Raw genomic sequence first — 16,869 nt, 5'->3', positions numbered from 1 at the left:
AAAAGAAGAAAGAGAAAGAGTATAAACTAGCTATTTTTCTAACAAAATGAAACATCAGCAACAATAATTATCTCCGTCAACATTAATCTTACCATTTAAAATAGATAAAAGAAAATCAGCAATTTGTTGCATATAGGTTTACTATTTTACAGCAATGGAGATCGAGAGAGGCGAAAACTCTGAGAATCAGAACGGGATCTGATAACTGAAAATATAATTACATTTTATCATCACTACTCCGCATGTTAATAGCAGGTGTCCGTTTTGTGTCAAAACTCAAAATGGCTAGCTAGGTGTGATGAAGTAGTAGTGCATAAATAACAATATCACGGCACGTGTTTTACACTAAGTCGCCACCACCACCCGGCACCAGCCCAGCTGCGATGCCACTGCCACAAAAATCCCGTGCCATCATGGCACGGGTGATCTACTAGTACTTCATAGGAAGTTACCGAATGGAAACCATATATAACTGGCAACACTTTCCACGACATTTACAAAATTGCCAACTGCCACAAATACATTTTCCTGTGCAATTTACTTTAAATCCTGATACTAATTCAGACAAGAAGTATATAAATAATTTTCAGGTTAATTTAATCCACATTGTCATCAAAGGAAGACAATGAGATTATCTGCAAACTACAGATGATTGATCCTAGTAGCTTCAGCTGCTAGCTTTTTGCAGCTTTTAATCATTAACGACAGCACTTCCACAATCAGAATATACAAAAATGGGGACCTTAGATCCCTTATGACTAGCACCAGAGGTGTAAATTGGGCTCATGCGAACATCACATTAAAATTTGAGCACAGCCCAGCATAGCACGTGAGTTAGTCCAGCACGGCACAATACGTTAGTTTCATGGGACGGGCTGGGTTAGTCTAATCGGCACAACATCCCAGCACCGCGTGCGGCATAGATAAGCATGTGGTATGGCACAACACAACACTTTAAGAAAGCACGTCATAATATGTATGAAATACAACACAACATGCCACAATACATCACATTTTGTATATATCTCACAAAAGATCTTTTATTCTAGCTAATTATTGACATTTTGTTATCATTATGTTGACTTATTTTCATAACAACACATACAATATCCAAATATTTGAAAAATATTTATATTGAAAAATATAAAATAAATGTGCCCAACACAACATAACATGGCACAACACGTTTTTTTTTCTGGCACAACATAGCACAACACGGCTCCTAAAACGATAAATTAAGCACGGAATGTTTTAATCCCGACACATCACTGTACGACACACAAAACGCAAAACACATGATTTCATGGGTTGGGCTGTGCCGAGGCGGTAAGTTTTACACCTCTCCCTAGCACCACCTACTCCAAAGCCGAACATATCCCTTAGTCTAGACAGCACCAACTAATATTATCAAATGCCTTCACTAATTTAACTTCTATTTTGTTTGAACCATATACAATTTGTTTCTGACGAATTTCGGATTCAGGTACTGATATATTCACCGAATGATTTGATTACTATACTGTTTTTACATTAATATTCTTTCGGGAAAATAAAAATAAAGATAAATAGTCGGTATATATATAGTTATGAGACTCTCTCAAAGAGAACCTTGGCTATATGATGATCAATAGTTGCCTGTGAACAATAAGCAACATTAGCTCTTAACGACCATAAGGAACACTTGCTTAATCTCGGAGTATCAAATCTTTGATGAACACATTTTACCAGTTCTTGCATTCCTAATTCTACTGACACCATTTCTTTATCTACCTTAGCTTCTCCATTGAGTTGTAGCAGTTCATGAGTAAGAGAGTTGGTAAGGGAGACGAGACAAGTTAAGTGGGCATTAGACAGAATTGCCTTCTTTTCCAAGAGTTTGGCGGATAGGCCGGCGCACAGGTTAATCGTGCGCACTAGGACGAATGCTTCTTCCAGTTGTATCTTCTGCTTGTCGTACCCTTGCTTCAAAAATATCTCCCACTGCAAATGTTATGTAAAGATTAAAACATTTCTTTACTTTTGGGATCAGTAATATTGTTGTATGTGAATACGAATAGCGTAGAAAATATGGTTTTGATTTACTCACAAGGTTTCGTAAATGGCCACGTATATCTATTCCATGAGAAACGAGTACATCCAATGAAAGATGAGGCAAGGTACTGACTAAAGCCATTATTAGTTGTTGTTGTTGTTCTTCATGAAAGTGATTCTCACCAAATTCTTTTCCATCTTTTATATCACGATTCATTGTTGTCTTTTTGGTTACTGATCTCATTCTCTTCAGTCTGATCATACCGCAATCAAACAAAGAAAATGATAATAAAATCAATACAAAAATTAACATTCTTGAATAGTTATCACCCGGCATATGTACAACTATGTACCGCTTGCAGCCTATATATATTCTATGGAAAGAGGCTTTAATGGAGCCGTTTAAGCCATCCGGGGCTTTTTCAAGTCATGGAGCTCTAATAATAAATCCATCATGTCATGTATGCTGTTTGAAGTATAATGGATCTTTATCTACGAATGGTACCTGATATTGTCATAGCCAGTAATACGATTAGCAAATTCGTTGACAAATGATTTCTGCTTAGCAACTGCAATTGTTTCGAATTATGACGATACTGCTTTCATAAGTACAGAAGTTTGAGTCCATGCCAGTCGCTCTATCGACCTCTCTGCTGTGAATATGTTCGCCGTGGCTAGAAAATATGACTGAAGAAGTGTCCCTTTCTCTAATCCAAACAGTTCAAGGTTGCACTCATTGTACCACCTGAGATGTGAAGTGCATAATTAAGTCAATAGGAATAGGATCAGAAAGAGGATGCAGCAGAATATTGTTTCACTCACTTTTGAATTTCTTTCCACTCAAGTTGATGTAGTGCTTGGCAATTATTGAAGTCTATTTTTGCGAGTTCAAGATATTGATTGTTATTCACACTAGACATCCCTGTTGAACATTAAAAACATTGCTCAAGGATGAACGTTTAAAAACTCAAAATTAACGTGAATAATGATATGCAGGGGCGCACTGTAACTATTGGAAACCCAGTAGCACACCCAAGTAAGAGAAGAAACAGATCAAAGACATGATAAAGGTTTTGGAAAAGAAATTCTTTATTGATTAACCATTTAAAGTAGTGAAAAATACAAGTTTTTGAGTACAAGGAAACCCTAATCTCTCATTCTAAGAAAAGCTCTCTCTCACCAAAGAATCCGACCCCCTATACATTGTCCAAGGACCTATATTTATAGACCAATCAACCCTAATGGTGTACAACTCATTTTTCTTCACCTGGATCTCGTGGAGATGCTTTATACTTCGCCCGGATCATTTTTCATAAACTTTTCCCCTTGCTTTCGCTGACAACTTTGGGTGTTTGTCGGGACAGCTGTCTCTTTTTTTTCTCCATAATTTACTTACTTCGCAAGTTATCTTTCTAACCAAGTAACCTTACTTCGTCAATCTTTATTTCGTGGCCGGTGTCTTGCCGGGTACTCCAACTGATTCTTCGCAGTCTAGATTCCTTATACGAGGTACTTCGTTTTAGGATTCTTCGTGCTTTATATTATTAGTTAGTGGCGAGGTAATTCTGACATTTGATTTGACAAGTCACTAACTGAGATTCTCCAGTCCTATTTCGTGCCTTCCTGTGTCGTCCACGTGGCGAGCATGTTTTGTGTACCTACATTTTTCCTTTTCTTGTTTCGTTCGAATCTTTTGAGAATGGAATAAGAACCGGTTGATATTCTTTGGACGCCACATTTTTCACCTTCTTGCTTCCACGTGACCACGTTATCCTGGTAACCGGCTATTACCGGTCGAGTTTCCTCGAACGTGTCGACAACTTGCTCTGCCGTTAATTCTCCACTTGCTATAAATATCTTTTTTAGCCCTAGTTTGGGTTTCTTCTTTTTCCTCTCTTCTGTGAACTCAAGATATTACCTCTTCTTCTACTGCTTCTACCCTCATTGTTACCCCTCTCTTCTCTTACTTTTCTCAGGTTTCCTTTATCGCCATGGCTTCAAAAAATGTTTCTGAGATGTGAGAACCAGTACGTCCAAAGGCAAGACAATGGGATAAGGAAGAAGGGATACCTCGTCAGGAATAGACCAATACAACTTCCAAGGATTACAGTTTAGAAGATGACGGTGCTGAGGAAGAGGGCCCTCTCTGGCAACCCTATTCTCGTCAATTCCCCAAATAAAAGGACCTCTCACCACGAGAGGAAGCACTGACCAGTCATCATCCTGATCAAGCTTGAGAGGACCCACACTTGGAGGGAGATTCTTCGACGAAGAATATTTGTGAAAAAGCTCGATACCCTACTCTTGGTATCTCTTAGTGCTAGTGAATCTCGCAGAATAGCTAGCTGCGAAGGAGTCAGTAGTGTAGTGACGAGGATTGAATTCGCCCGCCGGGAAAGGTATTTGCGAAGCACCCTCGTCGGAGCGAGTAGCAAACTCGACATAGATGCGAAGAACGTTACCAGTAAGTTGGAAATCCCCACATTGAAGCTTACTCAGAATCTCGATAAAGGTGGGGTTGGAAGGGTTGTAAAGAGGGAAAGTAAGTCCCGCCCTCAGTTGACCTAACGAAACAATCATCTTGTCTGAGGACCAAGCATCGGAAAGAACCCACCGAGAGTTCAACTCTATGTACGGAGTAGCGTGAACAAAAGTAGTCACTGAGGAATCAGCAGCAGGGAGAAGAGACAAACCCTTCTTTTGGAAGTCTGCCTGAAACTCTTCGTAAGAAATAAGCAAAGAAGGGGGTAATACTTTCTGGGAATCCATGATGCTAAAGAAAGATGAAGGAAGAGTAAGGAGGTCGAAGAAAGTTGAGGCAAAGAGGAGAGCTGTAAGGGTTTGTGCAGAAGGGAAGAGAAAAGAAAAGCTTGAAAGAAGATGGGAAGAGATATTTAAAGTAAAAGGGAATGACCGAAAGAACCAGTTGGGCGACACGATCGAAGTAGTATAACCGGTAATAGCCGGTTACTAAAAACAAAAAAAAAACAAAAAAACATAGGAGAGTAAAAACCGGAGAATGGAGAATATGGCGGTTGAAGAATTTCTAGACGGTTCTTATTCCATTCTCGCGAAATTCGAACGAGATAAGAAAAGGCAAAATGTAGGTAAATAAAATAGACTCACCATGTGTCAACACGAGGAGGCCTCTCGGTCAAAGATCCCAGTCAGTAACTTGTCAAATCAAGTCAGAGAAAGTCATAATTAATGAACCGGCGAAGATACGTGCACGAGATAACAGTGCAAACCACGAGAAAGTTGTGGGAGTACTCGACAAGGTATCACACGAAACAAGTATACAGGCGAAGGAAGATTGCTTGGCCCAAAAGTCATTCGGCGAAGATAATACTTATTGAGCAAGAAATAGGACAGCTGTCCCGACAGGATCACATGGGTATCAGCGAAAGAAGGGGGAAAACTTTATGAAAAATGGGCCGGGCGAAGGATAAAGCAAGACCACGAAGCTCCCAGGAAGAAAAATGAGTTGTCCATCACTAAGGGTGATATGCCTATAAATAGAGGTCCTTGGGCAATGAATGAAGGATGGAATTTTTGATAGGGTAGGAACCTTAGCTTAGATAGTAAGATTAGGATTTTCCTTTGTGTGTAATTTTGAAATCGAGAGTTCCCATCCTATAAATCAATAAAAGTTCTTTAATCAAATTGGGATCTCATGTCTTAGATCTCGTTTACTTACTATTGGGTGTACTACTTATTTTCGGTAGTTACAAAAAAAGAAGAAGAAAACTGGTCATTATAATTATGCGACTCTCTCGTAGAGAACTTTGGCTATATGAAGACCAATAGTTCCGGTGAACAATAGGCAATATAATAGTAGCTCTTCACGACCATAAGAAACACTTGCTTAAACTCGGGGTCAATCCCATCAAATCTTAGATGAACACATTTCGCTAGTTCATGCATTGATGACTCTATTGACAGCATTTCTTCATCTACGTTGTCTTCTCCATGTATTTGTAGTAGTTCATGAGTAAGAGATTTGGTAAGTGAGACGAGACGAGCGAGGTGAGTATTAGATAAAACTGTGTTCTTTTCCAAGAGTTGTGAGGATTGGCCGGCGCACAGGGTTATCGTGCGCACTAAGACGAATGCTTCTTCCAGTTGTCTGTTTCGTTCATCGACTTGCTTCAAAAATATCTCCCACTGCAAATATCTTATAAAGATTTAATACATTTCTATACTTTTGGGATCAGCAATTTGGTTGCATATACATCTTAAGCGTACAAAATATGGAGTCCATTCACTCACAGTGCTTCGTAAATGGTCCTGTATATGTGTTCCATGACAAGCGAGTACATCCAATGAAAGATGATGCAAGGTACTGACTAGAGCCATTATAAGCTGTTGTTGAAGTGCTTATCACTAACTTCTTTTCCTTCTTTGTGGAAAGAGGCTGCTCTAATAGAAACCCATAAAGTCATGTATGCTGTATCTCTTACCCATTTTTAGCTTCGTTCTAGGACCAGTCGAAGGCAGTATGAATGGATCTTTAACTACAAATTTCTTTCTACAAAGGTACCTGGTATTGTCATAGCCAGTATGATTAGCAAATTCGTTGACAAATGATTTCTCCTCAGCAACTGCAATTGTTTCGAAGTATGACGATACTGCTTTCGTAAGTACAGCAGTTTGAGTCCATGCCAGTCGTTCTGTCGACCTCTATGCTATGAATATGTTCGCCATGGCAAGAAAATGTGAAGTGCATAATTAAGTCAATAGGAATAGGATCAGAAAGAGGATGCGGCAGAATAAGTTTTGACTCACTTTTGAATTTCCTGCCACTCAAGTTGATGAAGTGCTTGGCAATTATTGAAGTCTAATTTTGCGAGTTCAAGATATTGATTGTTATTCACATTAGACATCCTGTTGAACATTAAAAACTTTGCTCAAGGATGATCGTTTAAAAACTCCGAATTAACAAGAATAATGATTTTCTTTTTTTGAAGCCTGCATGAATAGTGATATATATGCACGAGCGAACAATTATTTAACCTGTAAAGTGTTTTTCCAATCCAAACGTCGTTGTCACCACCATGGAACCTCGAGAGCGTACCTCACCTCATACATGAATGTATCGTTAATGAAGATGTCTCATAGTTTGTTAATTTCCTTTTGGATGGATAAAAGCATAAAATTATCTTTTCATACCTCACCCGGAAAGTCTTTGGTAATTATCCATTTATCAAGAAGTTCATTTGAAGCTTGTTTCTTTCGTAAAAATGTGGACGAATGTTGTTTTGCTTGTTGTAAGATTTTTTCTCCAGGGAACATAACCTGAGATGCTCGTTATAAGTTAAACATTCCCGTCACTGCCGTTGTTGATTGTCCATGGAAGCAAAAGAATTCATCTCCTTTCTTAAAATGCCGAAAACATCTACCAAAAGGAATAATGTAAAGGCAAATCTAAGTAGTCAAATTCTGATTTTTAAATACATAAAGGTTACTGAATAATGTAAAGGGAAATCTAACAGTAATTATTACCTGGAGAAACATCGCGCCCATGTAACCGTAGAATCCTAAAACCCATAGCTGTGTCATCCATATCAGCAACCTTGGAGTTTCTTGCCCAACAGACTCCAAACTCAGTCCAATACCTGCCATAATCACCATCAAGGTTTAGGTACCATTAAAAGGACTTCAAGAATATTATGAAACTGGTAAAATCCGTGGCGTAGGTATGATACCTGTGGACGTAGTCAACACACTTTTTAATTTCAGATTTGAAGTATCGCGAGAATTCAAGGTGTCAGGATTTTCTTAGGGAATCACTGACAACCGCGGAATAACGGATCTTGAGATATTATGATGACAACCACGACTAACTTTAGGAAATAATTAATTAGTCTTCAATAACTAACAATCTCCCGATTTGAAGACTTATTGATTGTCTTCCATTCTTCAACTTTGGATTGACGGTGCTAAAATATCTTCCTTGTTAGTGCGTCTCCCCTCCCAGATCGTCATTCTGAGAGACCAACTAAAGCCTTGCAGAGCTTTAGCTCGTCTGATATAACTCCCTTGGTAAACATATCCGCCGGATTCTTCGAACCAAGAATCTTCTCGAGCTTCAACTCTCCTTCTTCTAAGAGATACCGAATGAAATGATAATGGATATCTATATGCTTCGTCCTAGCATGATAGGCTGAGTTCTTGGCTAAATGTATATCACTTTGACTGTCGCTAAACAAAACATTATCCCCTTGTTCCTTTCCCAACTCAGCTAATAATACTTGTAACCAAATCATCTCCTTGCTCGCTTCCTTCACCGCTACGTACTCCTCTTCCGTAGTAGACAATGTCACCAACTTCTGTAACCTTGAGTTCCAACTCACTGCAGCTGACCCCATAGTATAAACATAACCGGTCGTACTTCGCCTTTTATCTACATCACCTGTGAAGTCTGCATCCACATAACCGCTCAAAATAGAACCACCTTTTCCACAGCACAATGGTACGTTTGTGTAACCTCTCAAATACCTGAGAATTCACTTCACAGCTTCCCAATGTTGTTTTCCTGGGTTGCTTGCATATCTACTCACTACTCCCACTGCATGTGCAATATCCGGTCTCGTGCACACCATAACACACATTAGACTCCCAACAGCCGAAAAATATGGTATGTTAGCCATATACTCCTTTTCTTCATTTGTTTTCACACACTGCATACTTGAAAGACGAATTTGACTTCCAAGTGGAGAACTAACTGGTTTAGCATTCTCCATATTGAACCTTTTCAACACTCGTTCAATATATTCATCCTGACTAAGCATAAGTACACCCTTAGCTCTGTATCATATGATCTTCATACCAAGAATCTTCTTTGCTTCACCAAGATCTTTCATAGCAAACTCACTTGATAATTGTTTCTTCAAATTCTCAACTTCTTGTAGAGATGTTCCGGCAACCAACATATCATCCACATACAGTAGTTATATGATGTAGTCAGAACCATTCCTTTTGAAGTAACAACAATGATCTGCATTACACCGTGAGTAACCACTTCTATGCATGAAGTTATCAAACTTCTTGTACCACTGTCTCGGGGCTTGTTTTAAACCATACAAACTCTTCTTTAGCTTGCACACCATCTCTTCCTTGCCTTTTACTATGAATCCTTCTGGCTGCATCATGTAAATTTCTTCATATAGGTCACCATGAAGATAAGTTGTCTTTACATCCAACTGTTCAAGGTAGAGATCTTCAAAATCAACTAGACTTAACACTACTCGGATAGTAGTCATCTTCACAAGTGGAGAAAATATCTTGTTGTAATCAACACCAGGTTTTTGATGGAAACCTTTCACAACCAACCTCGCCTTGTAGCGAATTTCTCCATTTGCTTCAGATTTCATCCGATAAACCCACTTTTTATGCAACGCCTTCTTACCTCTTGGTAATTTTACTAACACCCAAGTGTCATTCTCGTTAAGTGAATTTATCTCATCCTCCATAGCAAGTTTCCACTTTCCTGAATCATCAGCCGCTAGTGCTTCCTTAATATCTTCAGGTTCACCTTCATCCGTAAGTAATAGATAATTCAAAGCATATCTTGGGTTTGGTTTAGGAGTTCGTGACAATCTTCATACTTCTTGTGAAACTATAGGAATAACTCCCACTGCAGTAGAAGTCTCTTCAACTTGTACTTCTCTGCCATCAGCAACATCATGCTCTTCTTGTTCCACACTTCTTCCAGAAACATCATCAATATATACAACTCCTTATCGACGTTGCTTGACCTGACATCTTCAACTTGTTTTGTATTCCTGTCCTTGTACAACTCATTCTCATTAAAAGTGACATCTCTACTTTTAATAACTTTGTGACCCTGATAATCCCAAAGTTTATACCCAAAATCGTCAATTCCATAACCAAGGAATATACACTTCTTTGCTAGAGCACCTATCTTAGACCTCTCACCGGGACTAAGATGAACATAACCAACACAACTAAAAACTTTCAAATAGGAAAGATTTACCTTTTTTCCAGTCTAAACCTCCTCTGGTATCTTCATATCTAATGTACTACTAGGTGTCCTGTTAATTAGATAAGCAGCCGTCTCTGTTGCATGTGCCCAGAAGGTCTCGGGCAAACCAGACTGCAACCTCATGCACCTTGCACGTGCATTCAACGTCCAATTCATAAGTTCTTCTACTCCATTCTCCTGTGGTGTCCTTGGAACTGTCCTCTCCAAGCGAATTCCATTTGTAGCACATAACTGTAAGAATTCTGTTTTGTCATACTCACCACCGTTGTCTGACCTTAGACACTTCAACTTCAGACCAGTTTCTGTTTCAACCAAAGCTTTCCACTTATTAAACACTTCATACACCTCGAAGTTATTCTTCATGAAGTAAAGCCACACCTTCCTTGAGTGATCGTCAATAAAGGTGACATAATACTGGAACCCGCTGTGAGATGCAACATAAATTGGTCCCCATACATCCGTGTGAACCAAATCAAGTTTTGCACTTCTCAAGTTTCTTCCTCCTCTATTGAAACTAACTCGTTTTTTCTTTCCAAGAACACAGTCTTCACAAAAACTCATATCAACAGACTTCAACTTAGGTAGATATCCTCCCGAACATAGAATCTTCATGTTCTTCTCACTCATGTGCCCTAATTTTCTATCCCATAAGTTAGTGTCTTCACCACTACTAACCACCGCTAAAGTAGTTCCATCTGAAGTCCGGTATAGAGTACCGACTCTAACTCCACGAGCTAACACCATAGCCCCTTTTTTTACTTTCCAATTGTGTTTCGTTAACACAACTTCACAGTCATCATCACAAACTTGGCCCACAGACACCAAGTTCTTCTTCAAATTTGGAACGTGTCGTACATCCTACAATTTCCATTTCGAACCATTGACTTTCAAGATCACATCACCCAAACCGATGATGTCGCATGCTTCACCGTCACCCAAGAATACTTGGCCATAGTATCCTTCTTTATAAGAGATCATAATACTCTTATCACCTGTCGCATGGAAAGAAGCTATCGAGTCTATAATCCAAGACTCATCTTGCTTGTCCTCAGAGAGTAGTAAAAAACCTTCCGTAATCATCTTATTTTTATCAACAAGGACCTTCACCGGATCCGCAGCTGCAACTACGTTGACCTCTTCTTGATTACCTTTGTTTCCACCATTATTAGCACCTTTGTTTTCCGGAAAATCGCGCTTGAAGTGTCCTACTTTCTTACACGCCCAACACTCAACAACACATCTAGGTCGAGATTGACATCTCCCCTTAGAATTCCCTCTAGACTTCCATATGGATTTGTTGTTGTTGTTCCTATTTGAACTCCTTACTCTATCTTCATCATGCATACTTAAGGCCGAGCTTGAAGAACTAGAAACATAACCTTGTTCTATTCTTCTCTCCTCTTCAGCGATCAACCTTTGCTGCACATCATCAAGCTTCAACTTCTCGCTCCCTGCAGAATTGTTGATGGTTGTCCTTGCATTCTCCCAACACTTTGGTAATGACGACAACAACCGTAAAGCTTGAACTTCATTATAAAAGTAATACTAACTTTTGAAAGCTGAGAAATAATCGATTTAAACTTCCCAAGATGTGCTGAAATCGCTTCGCCTTCTTGCATCTTCAGATTAAATAATTGTTCACACAACATAATCTTCCCCGAGGTTGATGACTTTTGATACAACTTTTCAAGTTTATCCATAGATTTCTTCGTACTAGTTTCCTCTTGTACGTTATTGTAGACTTTCTCCGTTAGGCATCTACGGATAACGGCTCCACACTTGCGATCAAGAGTATTTCATTCATCGTCTTTGCGTGCTCCCTTTTTCGCAACTCCACCCAATGGATCAGCAATGTCTTTCTCATATAGGTAGTTTTCCATCTGATACTTCCAAAACGCAAAGTTATTTCCATTAAAAACTTTAATCCCAGTTACCGTACTTTCGTTATTATCACCCATAACTCCCGCTCCAATCGTACTACGATAAACCCTAAAGATCTAACCTGGCTCTGATACCAGTTGTGAGGATTTTCTTAGGGAATCACTGACAACCGCGGAATAACGAATCTTAAGATATTATGATGAATAATAAGTAAACCAAGCACAAGCAACTATAATAATACGAGAAATACAAATCAACTCACAAGTCACAAGACACAAGATTTATAGTGGTTCGACCAATACATCCAACTTGTATATATTTTCTACGTCCACTTTGAGCCGCACCAACTCAAATCCACTATGAAGAAAAACGATTACAGCGTCGTGTGAATCCCAACAAACCCTTGGTTACACCATAAAAATTACTCGAGACGATAACCTTGTCTCTTGTTCCTCACCAATATGCTCTCACAATGAAATCCTAGCTTTAGACCTAAAAGCTATACAAGAAATCTCTCACCGATCTCTTAATCGTTTTCTACACAATACACCAATTCTACAAGGCCTAACTACCTATTTATATAGGTTACAAACTTGGCCAACAAGAATCCTAACCGTTTTAGGAAACCCCTTCCCTAAATAACCACGGCTAACTTTAGGAAATAATTAATTAGTCTTCAATAACTAACAATCCGGTTTTCGAGTTGAGTTCTACCCATGGGCTTATGATGAGTTTAGGGTCGGTACCCTAACATTTGGTATCAGAGCCTACCACCACGACCCATGCCCGCTCCATGGAAGGGGTGACCTATAGTCTAGATTAAAGTGTTGTGGCACCTATGTATGGGCGTAGTTGTCACCCGCATTGAATACTGATAGGGGAGTGAAGCCGCCTTAAGAGAAAGGGATACCTTTGGGTCAGTGTAGATAGAGTGGGCCAACGAGGACGTTGGGTCTGGAAGCGTGGTGGAATGTTGGGACCTTAGTCCAACATTGGTAGATGGGGCTTAATTGGTCTTTTATAAGTCAATGGGTTCTCTCTTCTAGTCAAACGGTTTTCGAGTTGATTTATACCCATGGGCTTATGACGAGTACGTTAGGGTCGGTATGGAGTATGTGGATCGATAAACACCAGATATGTATATCTAAGATAGTCCCACATGGAATAAGAGGAGTACATGTGGCACTTAATAAGCTTGGGCATCTCCTTAGATAACACCGAGGCCTTTTAGATTAAAACCCCACACCTACGACAACAGGTGGTCAAGTGGGGACAGTATCGGTGCTATGTGGTCGGACCCAGAAATAGGGTCCGGCGGTCCGTGAAGATCCTAACAACTGGTATCAGAGCGTATGGTTGGGGCTACTGTCCGAACGGAGAAGTGGTTGTGTATGTCACCCGGTTTAGGGCGCAGGTGGAGTCAAACTCAAGGTGGAGCAGGCAAGACCCAAAGTAGAGTTGGCGCTCAAGGTGGAGTTAGTGCCACACCCCATTAACTCAGGTGGAGCAGGAATCTATGGTGGGCAAGGTTGTGCTCAAGGTGGAGTTAGTGCTAGCCTTCCCATTAACTCAAGATGGAGTAGGGTTCCACTGCGCGTAGTGACAATAATGATTTTCGATGGGTAGCTATTCGGACGGTGATCATATGGTGGAGTATGATTGGATTGGTGAGGTGGTTTAATCTCGCCAAGGTGGAGATTGTTGGAGTATGTGGCTCGATAAACACCGCATATGTATAGCTAAGATAGTCCCACATGGAATAAGAGGACTACATATGACACTTAATAAGCTTGGGCATCTCCTTACATAACACTGAGGCCTTTTAAATTAAAACCCCACACCTGCTAAACAGGTGGTCAAGTGGGGACAGTATCGGTGCTATGTGGTCGGGCCCAAAAATAGAGTCCGGCGGTCCCTGAAGATCCTAACACAAGGCGATCCAAGCGATCAACAACCCAAATATGCTCGAACAAGTCGACAGGGTACACATTTGGAACTGAACGTAAATTGATTGATTAAAGTTGCGCGAACCTAAAATAAACAGCGCAGTACCTAAAGAAAGAAATTAACTACTTTTTTTTTTCTTAAAAAAATTACCTCCTCCATTGAATCTTTCAACAGTTTTTTCAAGGTACTTCAAACACTTTCCATCTTTAGTTTGCGTAAGAGCAATGCTGTGGATGCTGGAGAAAACAAAAATGATCCATCTATGCACTGCAATTTGAGAAGCTCTTCCCAATCTAGGTCTTTCATTCCTTCTAGGCTATGAAGTGGTGTTGTAGGGACTACATGCATCATTTCTTTTGGTATCCTATACACATAAACTCCTGTTAAATTCCAATGAAAACAAACGAACCGATACGGGAAAAAAGGCTAACCTCCTACCTTGCTAGCTTTAGATTCCTCTTAGCGTATATATCTGTCAAGGCAGGGGAATCTTCAATAGAAAAAGCGACGTCTAAACTTCGAGCCATTTCAATAAGAGACGGGAATACAACTTCAAAACCAATTGGCATGTGGACCGTATTTGCATCGTCCAGTTTACACATATTTTGCTGGATGAACAGTAGTCATATACATATGCATAATATCAATACAAATTTGGATACAGAAATCAGTAACCCATCACATCCAACTCAAAGGTGCCATCTACCATTGCCGTTATAAAAGGCCGAGGCGAAAACGGAATTTCTTTCACGTTTTTGATTATATATTAAATGGAATAGGTGTACTTTTTTCGTACCTTTTTCTCGCATAGTAGGGCATGTATTCCATGCCTTCAATGCACTAAGACAAGCCAAAGTATTAATGATTCGATCATGAGCTGAGAAAATATGTTGGTCACCCCAAGAACCGTCAGAGAGCTGATTTTTTATGATCCATTGAAGGCTCGAAGGGAACTGAGGTGAGCCTGTTCCGTACATATCTTCCACTAGTGCAACCCATGCAGTGTCATATGCTGATATACTTATTTCTCCATCATTCATCTCACTTAATCATTTCCACCTGTTCCTTAACCACATTTTTCAAGTCCGCAATCTATATAAAAAAAAAATCGAGCACTTACTAGTTTTAATTGTAAGGGGAGAAAACATAAATATTTTTACTTCAAATTTGTACGAAAATTTACCTTAGTAGATAACGTTTGTCCATTTCCATCTTGTCGGGTAATATCTTCCCACTTTGCAAGTTTTACTGCATCCAGGGGAATGCACATACATGATAAGACCACAAATTCTTTGAAAAAAGAAAATTCATTAATTTTTTTCTTAGTATTTTTAATTTTCTTTTCCGCTAGAATTATTACGCGCGTACCTCCTTGAGTATGATGTTTGGAAATTGCATTGTAAGGAGAACACAGTAGAGGGATGTTGCCCCTATTATTTGGAACACCACCACCAATAGAACGGACACCTGTCGGAAAATGATCATATATATTGTTAATTATTAAAAAAAGAGACTGTTTTTATGTTAGACACACTCACTAGGAGAATGTATTTGCTAGAAAATAAGGAAAGAAAAAACAAAAAAAAGGACTAAGAATATAATATAAAGCCACAACCTCCAAAAGCAAACTAGAGTAAGAAATTTAAGTAAAATGAATATAATAGGAATGTTATAAAGTACGTGAACAAAAAAAAAAAAAATTGCTTCACCAAAATTAGCCATTTTTGCCTTTGGAAACTGTGTTCCCAATAGTTTTCAAGGCATATCTAAACAAGCTCTTAGGCTCTATTAGTGAAAACGAACACGTTTTCTTTATCATTAAAAACTTACCGGAAGCACATGAGAAAGAACAGAATAGAGATTGCTGTAATAATTTGCTGGAATCAAACGTTGATAATCGCTGGATAATAGGCAGAGAACAAACCATTCTTAATTGATAATGGTTGTTGTATTGAGAAAGTTTGAGAGAATTTATAGGATTGGAAAAGGAGAGAATGTACCTACGGAAAATCCATAGTTACACCCAATTTGTTATTCCTTGTTCTTGACTCATTTTATCTTCAAGTCATACAACAATTTTTTAGATCTAGCTTCTTTGAACACTAAATGATGATATGAAGTGCTAAAATACAAAAGAAACACACAAATTTTACATGGTTTGATCTTTGAGTAGATCTACATCCATGAATTTTACTATGATTAATTGATTTACAAGATGAGACTCCATTAATGATTTTTTGGAGCTCCTCTAGATCTAGTTTTGGGGAAGAAGATGAAGTTAGAGAAAATGAAATCTCCCCCTTTTCTCTCTCTTAGATATTTTCTTAAGTACTAGAAAGTAGAACTGAATTTACAAAAATGTTCTTTACTTACAAATTAATGAAACTAAGCTAAGATACTATGTAGACTATCCTAGGGATGTTATACTACTTCGGACTTCATTTAGCGCCACGTGTCGACTGTGGTTTTTGGTATCTATATTTTGCCCCTTTTTCCTTGAGTATTGCTTGAAGAGTGATCCTTAAGGAAAAATTCGTTTTGGTGTAATTCTTATGGCGAGACGTGTGGTGCTTGAGTGGATGACTTTGATCTTTGTTGTTGAAGGGACGAGCGAAAGAATAATAACTTGAAAAGTATATATTTGCCTCTTATTCTTTTGCAAAGTTCTGAAGATTCATTGTTGTATAGAAGCACCATTCCTTGATCTTGTTGCGAAGTTCTGAAGCTTCGTAATAGAAGTACCATTCTTTGACCTTGTTGTTGTCGATCATGAGTTGCTGTTGGAACCATTCAATGCTTCGCTTTGACTTTGCCCTTTTATGTTTAGTTGTTGATTCTTCATGTTCGTGAGAAATAGCGAGGTGTCGTATTACATGTAATGAGCTAAAAATGACAAAGTATGTAGTGAGTGAGGTATCTTCGTTAACGTTATCCCTTTTCTTTAGAGAAAATAATGCTGCCATCTCGGGTTTGCATGGTCCACTTCTTGCACATTTATTCATCAT

The 16,869-nt window shown here is 39.0% G+C and overlaps 1 pseudogene; it reads right to left on the bottom strand.

The window, feature by feature from the left end:
- Positions 1 to 4,329: 4,329 nt before the first annotated feature.
- On the bottom strand, positions 4,330 to 14,904 carry LOC113352619 (annotated as a pseudogene).
- Between the last annotated feature and the right edge of the window lie 1,965 nt (positions 14,905 to 16,869).

Source organism: Papaver somniferum, chromosome 2 (assembly GCF_003573695.1).
Source record: "Papaver somniferum cultivar HN1 chromosome 2, ASM357369v1, whole genome shotgun sequence".
Taxonomy (NCBI): Eukaryota; Viridiplantae; Streptophyta; class Magnoliopsida; order Ranunculales; family Papaveraceae; genus Papaver; species Papaver somniferum.
The sequence above is the reverse complement of the archived record's forward strand: the minus strand, read 5'-3'. Positions and strand labels throughout refer to the sequence as shown.